The sequence below is a fragment of the Pleurodeles waltl genome, chromosome 10, assembly GCF_031143425.1.
Source record: "Pleurodeles waltl isolate 20211129_DDA chromosome 10, aPleWal1.hap1.20221129, whole genome shotgun sequence".
NCBI classification, from domain to species: Eukaryota; Metazoa; Chordata; class Amphibia; order Caudata; family Salamandridae; genus Pleurodeles; species Pleurodeles waltl.
The window spans coordinates 258,688,878-258,702,217 of record NC_090449.1 but is presented as its reverse complement, the minus strand read 5'-3'; positions in this window follow the sequence as shown (position 1 = coordinate 258,702,217).

Sequence of the window (13,340 nt, the reverse complement as noted above, 5' to 3'; positions counted from 1 at the left end):
GAATATCGAAAAGACACAGTATAGCACTGCAACACTACATGCCAAGCCTTCTGCACCACAGCAACATTGTGGAGACACCAAAACTGCTTTCTGAAGAGGCAGAGAACATTGGCATCATGTTGACATAGTAATTATTCTGTGTGGTTGTGCTTGTGTGGGTACGCTTGAGCATCCACCACTGCTCCCTGTGCTGCATAATGGACGGTTGATTTGCTCTTAACTATGCTGTAGCTACCATATGTATGTGAGGGAAGCTTTCCCAGCTGCTGAACATGAAGCATCAGGTCCGTGTGACTGGGGGAAGCATGGACGCCTCTTGCTTTCTGTGCTCTATGCATCACTACTGTGCCTGTAAATTCTTTTTAGTGAAGATTAGTATAATCCTTTAATACATGAAAAATTGTAATCCTTGAATAAAAATATGTATGAAATGCTTCTATTACAATCTAGCTGTGATACGAAAAAAACAAAGCCAGTCTACTGTAATAACGTATTGCAGTTGATTTGTGGCAGCACAATCGCTGTTGCCAACGTCAACAGACATTGTGAAAAGCAACTTACTGATTAGAACACTTAACTTTCATTTAACAACTGAAGAGAAAATAGCTTTTCATACACTTTTTTTCTAACTTTGTATCCTAAAACATCAGAATCATTATCTCTTCATGGCAAACAGTGATGCTAGTGCCTAAAGCAGGGGAGCAGAAAAGTAATCAACGTGTTATCCACATTTTCTAAATCACAAATGTAGTCTTCAGTGACACAAATTACACTGTTCTACTATGTTTGCAATCATTGTGTTTTATTTCCCCAGGACAATTTACATAGGTTTTATTCAATTTGTGCAATCAAAAGGTATTTTTGATAAGCTAGAGAGGAAGTTTAAATGGGTCCGTGGAGAAGGAACGTCGGTGGTGTCACCATGTATTATCAGAAATAAAATAGCCCCTACCGTACGTAAAAAGGATATTGCAAGACCTTCTCGGAGTTCAATGACATTACAGCGCTTTTTTCGATTGAAGACCTCTTTGGTGATTTGCAATATCCTGATAACCATGAGCTTGTCCTACATATAATAGCTATATAATAGCTGATACATTGAGGATATGCTCACAAGTTCAGGTCACACACTCGAGGTTGTTTGGCGGCATGGGGACATTTATAGACTGTATGTTCAATTATGGTTTAGCGGTTTTTGGTATTTTTTATCTCCTTTTTGTGGGAACATTTTCCAAATGTTTTTCTACCGGCCCGATTATGGTTTTAAGCTGGCAGTACAGAGAGGCTGACTGAAGTGTTTGTTAATCTGTTACTGGGCCACCATTTTTTAAGTGCGAGTATGCAGATACAGACAGAAATACTTGCTATTGTGATGTGGTAGTGCACTATAATTGTTTGGAAACATTGGAATTTACCAGTCTTCAGATGGAACTCCCTGACAATTTTTTTCCAAATCAGATATTTTATAGAATGGGGAGAATAAGAGAAAGAGGAAAGAAGTAGTAGACAGGCATTGGCTTAGCCAGTTAGGTCTCGTCTTTTATATCAAGTTGTAGAGTAACTAGCTTTGCCAATGCTTATTTGCATTGTATAAAAAATCCAAAATGTCCACTGGTGCACCAGTGCACACGCTCATGAGAGCACACACATGGATAGTCATCATTGAATGCTTTTTCTTCATAATAAAAACGCATTTCAAGATTGTTTACATCAATTTACCCTCTCAATATGGCGATCATCCAGTTCTGGATAGTAAATTAAAAACTCAAGTTTGCATGGCATTCCACTCAGGCCAGGCAAGCACCCCGGTAGCACTGTGCAGATGCCAGACCGAACAAACAGCGGGGTGGTGTGCTGTTGATGGGTGGGGGAGCAACGGACCACCAGAGAAGTGAGTGATCTTGTAGCAGTCCCTAGCAGTGTGTGCAGCTGCTGGGTCCTTGTAAATGCACTATAAAAAAACAGAACAAAAAAAAATTAATGAAGTTAGAGGCATGGGAAGAGGAGGGTGGGGGAGGAGGGGATGAGCAATGGAGTGTCATAAATGTAGAAGAGAAGAGTGCAAGGAAAGGCATAGACTACCATGGAGTGATAAAAAAAATGAAAAACCTATGTAAAAAAAAGTTGGCAACTCTGAGTAGGTCAATTGCACACCACGATCAGCAATAATCTGTGTTTATCTGATTCACGCATACATTAAACCTGGGTGGCAAATAGTTAGGAGATATTCAGTTGCCCAGAATATCCAATTAATGGTTATTATAATGTTTGTTCCAAACTCATAAATCCTTAAAATCGGCACACCGTCTCATTTTATTATATAGTCCAAGGTTTATTGGAAGATAATCCACAGATTAATCAAAGCTGCACTTGTGATGATCCAAAGATATATTCACCACATCTGTTACAAGTTATGATTCATTTTGACTTAAAGTGACATCCAGTACCCATTAAACTTTAAAATCTTCCTAATGGTTACATAAGATATCGGTTAGACACAAAACGCTTCCTAACAATACATGCTTTGTTCGAACAGGCTATGGCCCCTAGGACCTTCATCAGGTCTTTTTCTCGTTCAGTAAGTACTCATTGAAATCAAGATCTTGGAACTCTTGAGATATCAGCCCAGTATAAAGAGACAGCAATGTTCTTGTTACTCTGGTTTCACAAATATTTCCTGGGAAATAGTATCCCGCTATCATAATCAACTACTGACATAAAATATGAGCATAATTTTCAGGCCCAACAAGAAAGCATGGAACGAGCATGGTGGCCTACCACCCTAGGACCACCCCCGACACCCACCACCCATGCATGCAATCTCGGCTTCATACTAGACTCGTCTCTCTCAATGACTCAGCAAGTCAACGCCAAATTATCCTCTTGCTTCAACACCCTTCACATGCTACGCAAGACCTTCAAGTGGAGTCCGATAGAAACCAGAAGAACGGTCACCCACGCCCTCGTCAGCAGCAGACTGGACTACAGCAACACCCTCTACACAGAGACCACAGCCAAGCTTCAGAGAAAACTGCAGCACATCCAGAACGCCGCATCAAGTCTCATCCTCAACCCCCCTCGCTACAAGCACATCTCCGCCCACCTCAGATCCCTACACTGGCTGCCCGTCAACAAAAGGATCGTCTTCAAAATCCTAATCCACGCTCACAAAGCCCTCCACGACACCGGACCAGCCTACTTCAACGAACGACTTAACTTCCACATCCCGACCCGCCAGCTCCGCTCTGCCGACTTCGCCCTCGCAACAGTCCCCTGCATCCAATGCACCACCTCAGGCAGCTTATCCTTCTCCCACCTCGCCGCCAAAACCTGGAAAAATCAGTGAGTATCAGAAACTTAGCTGCTCAGTATAGAGGAAAAACTACAGTTCAACAATCTAGGCCTGAGTCCTATATCCCCCGTCCCCAGAGTCACAGCCCTTGAAATGGTACTTTAGGAGTTTGTGCCTTGTTTCTCGAACACCCCCCATTTCTAGTTAAAATCTATGTAGCGGGTGAAATCCCATTTTGCCCTGACTGCTTCCATAAGGTCACGCGTATTTAGCACTGGATTGTGTGTAAGCCTATGCTGGGACCCCAGCTAGGAGGAAGCAGCTGAGGGAGTGTCTGTGTCCCTCAACATGTCTACTAGAGCTTCGAAAGCCTGCACCGCCTCCCTTGTCCCAATGCCTCAGTCAGCCTCTTGTCAATGAAGCCTTCCCTCGCAGTTCACCCATTCTTCTAATTCTCTGTGACATGAATGTATTCTAGGGCCTTTAGGGGATTTCCAGCTTCTAGTGATCTCTTGTTTAGCTAAAACAAAGGCTAGGCCTTGGAACTTGCTGGTGATTTTGGTCTTAGCCATGTGGGGAAACCAACTCAATAGGCAGTGGCCCGGTGTGCAAGGAATTTACTTTTCTGTTATAATTGTAAGCACCCTGGTCACCTCCCTCCAAAATTCGTCCAGCTGCGGACATGACCACAGCATATGCAACAGTGCCGCATGCACGTCTCCACATCGCGGGCATGCCGTGTTGGCTACTTGAAAGTATTTATGGATACTCTCGGGGATTGAGCACGCTCTATGTAATATATAGACATTTATTAGTTTGAAGCGTAAGTTTCTGGAAACTTCGGGGATTCTTTATACTATTTTGTAATAGTTACTATACCTTAGTTATTGCTGAGAAATATCAAACATATCAAGGGGATTGTTGTGAATTTGGAGAAACAGTGGGCAGGTTTTTAGTGTTGTGCACTAGACAAAAAAAGACCCAGAGAAACATTAATGCAATAAAAAGAGCGGACAGGTTAACTGTTACAGAAGCAACAAATATCATAAAAACCATTGAGGAATATTATCAGAGACTATATCATGAAGATGTGCATCGGCCCATAGCAGGGGCCCAACCACAAGAGAAAGGGCATTATCTTAGAGCAGAGATCCGTAGAGAACTGGAAGCTGACATCACTGCCAAAGAAATTGCCAGTGTACTAAAATCTACGGCTTCTGGTAAAGCAGCAGGCCCCAATAGAATCCTGCTTGAACTTTATAAGGTATTTATAAGGTATTTTATTTGGAAATAGCTCAGTTGACCCTTGATCTGTTTCTAGGGGTCCAAAGGCTGGCCCCCCCCCCCCCTTGTGGCAGGGTACTGATATCATAGTTTTGCTCAAAAGTCCCAGATAATCCTGGCCCTGCTGGATGCCATACTGTGGACAGACTGTAAAATTTAGTCTATTCATAGGATTTTAATTAACACTCTCACTCTACCTCATGATTTAGAGCAACAGGAAGGTATCTGGACACAGAAACTGTAGGAAGAAACTGTGGCTATGCAAACAGCTTCAGTGATAGGTTTGAAAGTTCTTCTTTCATCCAGTTTGTGAGTGCAGCATTATAAGGCCATCTTCAGACTCTATTTCATTCCCAATAGGCTCTTTAGATGGGGTAAGAGGGAGAATTATGAATGCCCCACTTGCAATAGCTGGTTTTCTCTTTTTACAACGGTATAGAAAAATGCCGACCCCCCTACAATCCATCTTTGGTTTGGTAGCTTATTGGCTATTTACAATCTGGAACAATATGTAAATGTAAGGGGACACAAGCTAGGATTTGAGGTATATTGATTTGGCTTGCTCTGGTTATATGCCCCCCCCCCCACTAAACATTGCATGCAGATTTGTCGACAATTCGCACAAAACCAGATCTAATGATTCTGGAATTGATTACTTTTTATGTATTGTATCTTTTTACCCAAAAAAATAATGAATTAATCTATTATACTGGCTTGATTTAAATTGATTTGTTTTGGTTAACAAATTGCTCAACTTTGTAATGTGATTGTGGTATATATCAATAAAAAATAAATAAATAAATAAATGAATACATTTTACACTTTTGCCCTTTCTGCCACATTTCTTCCCACAATTGCTCATTACCCCAGATGGGGGTGCCTTTGATTTCCCATCTGTCTTTGTGCCAGGTTGGTGTCCAGCTCACCAGTCCTTGATAAGTGGAACAACTGCCAGTGTATACAACCATTCGTTCTCGAGCAGGGACTTGTTCAATCACTGCAGCCCCCCTTGCAGTTCAGAAAACTGACTTGAACCATTATCTCCTCCTCTCAGCAGCAGTGTTTCTGTAGCAGGTTGGAATGCAATTGACTGCCGTTGCCTTTTGCCCTACTGGTTTCGAGCTGTCCCACAGTAAACCATGCATTTCACTGCACCTCCTTCCTGATCAGCTCAAAGGATGGGGCAGTCTTGAAGGGAGAAGGCTTTGTCTCAGTTCCTTCCTGTGGAGGGGCTGTCGTCTGCAAGTCCACTGCTACCAACGTAGGTCTGGGTTTTGCTCTTTGCTGAAGATACCATTTTCACTTCACAATGGTAGACTCCTGTGCCCTACCTACTGTAGCACCTGCTTCTCCTTCTCTCACCTAGCCCAACAGAGGAAATCGTGTTTTTAGAGTGCCTTGTCAGCTCCAGTGATATTCTCAGTCTCTGTTAGTGCCCAATATGCTCCTGCTAACTCCTTCTCTAGGGAGGTATAGTCGCTCATTGAGGGTTTCCGTTTTCTGACCCAGAACCCCTGCGGAACATTTTTATTCCCTTGCCTTTGTCACAGACTAGATACTGCCACATCATCTTGTATTGTCACTTCTAACTCAAATGGGTCTCCCTCTGTGATAGGACCTAGGGCAAAGTAATGCTGTAGTGAATCTTTCACTCCCTCAAAGGCTCAGGCCCCCACTGGAAAGTGTGTTTCTTCCTAGTCACTTGGTATAGTGGTCTTAGTATAAATCCTAAGTGAAGAATGTGTTCTCTTCGAAACCCCATCAATCCAATAAACCATTGTGCCTCTGTCTTTGTTGCGGGGACCGTTAACTACTGTACTGTGTTAATCACTTTCTGTGGTATTCTTTTCACTGTCCCTGACTAAATAATACCCCCAAATTTGACTTCTTGTCCTGGAGCCTGCACTTTCTTGGGGTTGATAGCCCACCCTCTCTGTTGTAAGCATTCAATCAGTCTCTCCAAAGTCTCAGAGACCTTTTCTTTTGTATCCCCGGTGATCATGATATCATCAATGTAGTGTGCATGTTGAGTGTCTCCTGCCAAGAAACTGGCCAGGTACCTGACTATCAATTCATGACACAACGTGGGGCTGTGCATGTACCCCATGGGGAGGCACCTAAAAGTGTATAATCTATCCTGCAAACTCAACGAAAATTGATCCTGACTGGTGTCATCAATATCGATAGAGAAAAATACATTCACTAGATCTATTACTGTGTGCCACTACTCACCTCTTCACTCAAATTCTCCACCAGGGTATTGATGTTAGGCATCACAGTTGCCAATGGTGATGCTACCTTGTTCAGTTGTCATAATAGTCATTTTATATATACCATCTGGTTTCTTTAAAGGCCATATAAGGGAATTGAAGGACTCACAGCTGATCTAAGGATGCCCACCTCTAACAACCTCTGAATAGTCTCTGAAGTCTCTTTGTGCTCTCTTGGTATGCGGTGTTGCTTAATGCACACTGGCTCAGCAGGAGGGGGCACATACAAGGGGCTCCACTTAGCATGCCCAACCAGGATCTTCTCGGGTTTCTCTATCAGAATGTTCCTCACAAAACAGGTGAATTTCCCCCAAGTCTGTGTCAACAGTTTTGCCCAACAAGTCTATACCAATGATATATTCTAGTACGCCGGCCACCAACACCTGAGCTGTAATGGCGGTCCACTACCAAATGACAGATTAATTCTAGCAGGTTTGACCTCTCTCTCAGCATCCCTCTAACCATTGATAACCACACTTTTTCCAGGTGATCTTTGTAGGTTTCCATTTACTAAGGTTACCGATGCACCTGTATCGAGCAGTGCCAATACATGCTGTACTTCTTTTTGGCGATACATGGTAAGAGGTACTTATGGCTTCCCATCACCCGGGCTTCTCTCTTGCACTGCTCTTAACCTCAGGGCTTGACCTAAGCTTCATACGGGCTCCAGGACTTCCCAGCCATCGGTGGGTACGTCAGGGTGCAAAGTTGAAATTGGCACTTTGTTTCACTCAGCTTTCTTCTCCACTGTTTCCTCTGCAGGAGATGCAGAGAGTTGCTCCCCTCCAGGAGAACTCTTCTCCTTCCGCCTACTCTGTAGCGCCCTCCATTTGCTAAGTAAGTACCTAGTTGGTCTTCCATTTATTTCTTTTTTGTCTTACCAGCATTGAAAAATCTATCCACATTTACTTCTAGGTTGATCTTATTGTGGACTCTCTACCTTTACCATCCAGGCCCACTGCTCTGGCGGATTTTTGTCTATCAAGCCTCTCTAGGTGTGCCATCAACAGTGCTACTGTTGTAGGACTCTTACTAAAAAGACAAAACTGCTGGTTTCAGGCTGCAGCATCACTGCATGTGGGTGAATGAGTCAGTCCTACGCCATCTGCTAGGTGTCAGTCTATCCCTTTTGGCCGAGCTAGCAGCACCTCACCTAGACCTAGAAAATAAAGATGATTTGTGGCAGCCTGAGGCATCACACATTGGCTCCTCAGGTAAGTCGTGGTTGGCAGATTTCATTTGCACAGGTCTCACACAAGTGAAGGCAGACAAAAGGTACATTTGTAGAAAAGACTGCAATCTATGATAAAGTATATGAGCTGCAATTATTAGGAGGATGAAACAGAGCACAGTTAAGAATTCTTATCATAAGTGCAAAGCAGATAAACAGTCCTAGCATTTTGGAATAAACATGTGCCTAAGGATTCCTGCCTACATTTGTTAGCATCTACATGACAGCATAGCAGTGATAGCACCTTTCTGCCCTTACTATTCCATGGAAGGAGCACCCGCCCCCATACCTGAAGACAGGGGTCTGCCTGTCATCTCTTCGGTTGGCTGTAGAGTCAGGGCTGTGGTCAGTAAAGTTGCACTGATTTAGTGCACAGCAAAGGATGGCTCCTCTGACTGGAATGACCTCTCTAACCTTCTAAGCCTGTGTGATGTTTTTATAACAAAACGTGTTGTATTTTGAGAATAGGCCTGACGTGGTAGTGTATCAAAGCGTACTAGATAAATCATCAGGTACAGAGTGAGATGTTGTTTAAAAACAACTAACAACAACACTTTCACAGAATAGCAGCTGATTAGAAAAATAAAACATCACTGCTAAAAGCAAGCCATGCTAAAATGAGTTAAAATTAATAAATTAAATGAAGTATGTAACTAGGTAAAAAGCACAGGCTGCAGGCTGAAGCTAAAATAAGCATGCCCAGACCAGGTGCTAAAGTGAACTCAAAACACTACTTCTCCCACAGGTTGTCCCCGAGCAGGTCCTAGAAGGGCTAGTAAAGCTCCCTTCATATGCAGGGAGCATTCCTAATCAAACAACCTCTAATTCCTGCAGTCAATGGTTCTAAATCTGGTCCTGCAAACTGTTGAGAGTACAGGGCAGTCTGCATCCACCTTTCTCTTAGTTAATCATTTGCTTCTGTGTTAGTGTGCCAGGGTCCCCAATGTTCCTCTACATCCATGGTAGTTGGCTACAACTGCCTCAATCCCTCTGTCAACCATCCCATCAGAGAAAATGCTTACCGCCCCTGTGCACCTCACAACCACTGCCCCAACATGGCATGCGTTGTGATGGACCCCCTTTTCAAAAGTTCACCCGGTAATAGAAATGCTCCATCTGCCCCAGTATCCCACAACTGCATTAGCCATTTAAAAGGGGTTCCCCAGGCTTCTGCCTAAATATGCTTGTTATTTCCAATAGTTCACTTTTCCTACAATCCCTCACCAAATGGGTACTTTGCACTTTCCTCCACCCATTCCTTCTGACTTGTTCAGCACAAAAGGACAAGCCTTCAAAGCCTCCCCTTTTTCCACCTATGTCCTCTCCCGATTCTGCCACACATACTTCTACTTCATCCTCCCAATCCCACTCATCACTGTCAGAGACTGGCCCATCTCAGGTACTGGGATTCCAATCTTCTTTTCACACCAATGCCCTCACCTGTGCCACTGAGGATGTCCTGGACATAGGTTTGCTCTTTTGCTTGGCTACCTGCACTGATAATGAGGTGCACCTTGCCTCCATCTGATCATCTAGGGGCTGCTGCACTTTCCACAGTCTCTCTCAAAATCAGCTGTCTCTCTTGCAAGGCTGCAATCTCATACCGCAACTTTCTTATCTTGGCATATTATGTTAATGTCTGCTTATACACTGTACAGAGCGCAGACAAGAACAGCCTTCCCAATGAACCCTACTGCTTTCATCTCCAGGTTCCCTCCTCTTGGCCTTGCACTTTCCACTGCATTTTCCACTAAAAGAGGAGTCACCTTTTCATCTAACACTTACCATAGTACTGGTGCTCCCCACCGGTTCAGGATCCCTGCACACCAGTAAACGGGTCTGTTGACAACCACCCAGGAATGGATCTGGTCTCTGCTGCTTTCTGCCCTTCTCTTTTTGCTTTATTCTGATTGCATCCCAACAGAGACATAATTGATGGTAGGCCCTAGGTAGCCCCATGGGCAGGGTGCAGTGTATGTTTAAGGTGGGACATATACTAATGTGTTTTATATGTCCTGACAGTGAAATACTGCCAAATTCGGTTCTCACTGTTGCAAGGCCTATCTCTCTCATAGGTTAACTTGGGGGCTGCCTTTAAATATTTTTAAAGCGCGGATTCCCTTTGAGTGTAGCTGGAAATATGGAGTTTGGGGTCTCTGAACTCACAATTTAAAAATTCATCTTATAGTTAAGCTGGTTTTGAGATTGTGTGTTTGAAAATGCCACTTTTAGAAAGTAGGCATTTTCTTGCTTAAACCATTCTGTGACTCTGCCTCTTTGTGGTTTCTCTGTCTGGGTTAGTTTGAAGTTGAGCTGTTTGCACCTCTCTCTAGGCAGTGACACAAAGGGAGCTGGGGTGTAGCCTGCATATCCCGATGAGCCATCTGTGCTAAGATTGGGGGGAGGAGTGGTCACTCACACCTGAAAGGAATTTGCCTGCCCTCACACAATGCATTCTCCAACCCCCTGGTGTGTGTCTGGGGCCTTGCCTGGGCAAGGCATGATCTCATAAACAAGAGAGACTTTCCTTTGAAGTAGGCCTACTTTAAAGGCAGAAAGGAGTATAAGAAGAGGACCCAAAACCCCTGAAAATTAGATCACTTCTGGAATCAAGAGGAACCTCTGCAAAGAAGAAGAGCTGCAGAGCTGAGGATAAGTGCTGCCCTGCCTGTGACTGTGCTTTGTGGAGCTATTCTGCAGTTGCTGCTTCTGCCTGTGAAAGGGGACAAAGACTGGACTTTGTTGTGCATTCCTGCTTGTGAAGAACCTCCAGGGGTTTGAACTGAGCTTGCCTACTGTTGTTGAAGTCTCAGGGCCATCAAAGACCTCCCCTGCTAGCACCTGGACTCTCTGCTGAGACTCCTGCCCTGTCAAGTGCTGCCCTATCCAGTTCCTGGGCCCTTGAAAGGTGAAGCTGGCAGACAAAGACTGAAAATCCACACGCAGACCGCTGTGCGGGGAAATTTTCGACGCAACTTCCGTGACGCGGCTGATAAACAACGCGCCAACGGCTTCGCTGTTGAAATCAACACTCCACCTGCATCATGGCTGTAAGATCGCGGCTGGAGAAATGATGCGCAACACCCGCTAATGGAGGCTGATAACGACGCAAACCCCACGCAACGCGGTTTTGTGATACTGTGCAAATGGATTTTCAATGCAACATCGCTGGGCGCGGAAAAAACGCAGAGCCTGCCCGTAACCAAAGTGCCTGTCCAGATCAACGCATCACTCTCTTGAGGGTTAGGAGAAAAGACGCAACCCTGCTGATTAATGCTTCCCCGGCCCATTGTAAAGGGCTTAATGAGGCGGACGTGCAGCGGACCAGCTTAACCACAATACTGTGCCCTCATTATCTGGCTCACGGTGCATTTGAATTGTTTACTTTGACGCTCTTATTATTTTAATTTACTTTCTTAACTGATGTCTTAACTGATTAGAATCTTATTGTACATATCACAATGTCCGTGTTCAGTGGCATCCGATATACTCCTTTTTTAACTTTCTAAGCATTCGATTGAGACTTACTCACCTACTTATTTTGCGCTTATTGCACCAGAAAGTGAGATAGCACGAAAGACAGTGTCTTCCCCTTTCTCTGCTGCTCTTCATGACTGACATTTTTCCCCTTCTACTCCGGGCCAACTAGAGCCGCCATTTTGGGAGGTGCTCTAGTTGTTCAAGTTCCTTCCCAGGCCCATTTTAAAGGGCTTAATGAGGCGGACGCGCGCAGCGGGCGCGCCAAAGGCAAGCCCCCTGCGCCTGTCCACGCCCGAACAGGACCAGGGGCCAGCAATACTACTTATGGAGAACCAGAAAGTCTGGTATATTCGGTAAACCAACTTCTATCTATTAGGAACCATTCTATAAATCCTTGTCAACATTCTTTTAATCCTGACTTTCCTATTAAAACATGTAATAATTGTCATTGGACCCCGCAGCTTAAACTCCTACCATTTCATAGGAAGGTCTCAGAACGCATTGGGAAGCTTCTACTAGTTGATTGTCGATCCTTACCTGCCCACAAATTACATATTTACTCACTGTTAAATGACTATGCCCCAGAAGCCTTATTTCTAACAGAAACCTGGTTATCGGAGGAATCCTCCCCGGATGTAGCCAAGGCCCTCCCCCAAGACTACTTAATACATCGAGTTGATAGACCCCATTCTAAGGGTGGAGGAGTTGCAACTATCTATAAAAAGTCGATTAACTGCCTCACTCAACCTTTGGCTTTGCCGGACAGTGAAAGCCTGTTTATTACTTTAGCAATTAGTGCTACTTTCACTTTCTCTGGAATACTGTTATATCCTCCTCCTGGTCCCTATGGGAATTCTTCCAGTCCCTACCGGAATTAGCAGCAGATTTTGCAGGCACACCAACTTCACCATCCTGTAGGACATTGATATCCATATAGAGGGGGCTCACAATACATCTGGTAAAGCCCTTCTTATGGATCTGGCAGCACTAGATCTGACACAGCTGATAGCTGGACCCACCCATACCAAAGGTCACCCAATTGACTTAGTGTTTAGTAACCTTCTAAATGTATCTGCCTAGCCCCCTCTTCCGCTGCTCTGGTCTGATCATTTTTTAACCCCACTTACGCTCCCCCAATCCTTCACCCCGGTACACCAACTTCTTAGCAAGGTGACTTTGCACCAATGGTCAAAATTGAGATGTAGGGACTGGATACACACCTTAGAATATTCTCGTTCTACCTCTCTCATTACTGAGCCTTGCTCATCCAAAATAATTAAAAAACATGTTAATAAGCAAGTGACCGGCTTCCTTGAAGAACATAAGCTTCCTCATCCCACCCAAATGGGCTTCAGACCACAACACAGCACTAAAACTGCCCTTTTTGGGCATGACAGAAGGCACTCGTCAATGACTTGATGCAGGTGGATTTGCAGCAATCATTCTACTAGATCTGAGTGCTGCATTTGATACAGTGGATCACAAGATGTTATATCGAAGAATATCCCAAGCAGGATTTGAGGGTAACACTTTTAAATGGCTTCCCTCCTTTAAAAAAAGGTCCTTCCACGTCCTGGATAGGTCATTCCTTACCAATATTTTTCCTCCTACTTGTAGGGTTCCTCAAGGCTCTTCCCTGAGCCCCACTCTTTTTAATATTTATGTCCCCACTGGCTAAGATTGTGGAACCCTATGGCCTATCGCTAATATCTTATGCAGATGACACTCAGCTTGTCTTCTCCTTTTCTACTAATGTCAACTCCGATCAGGCCGCTCTATCTTC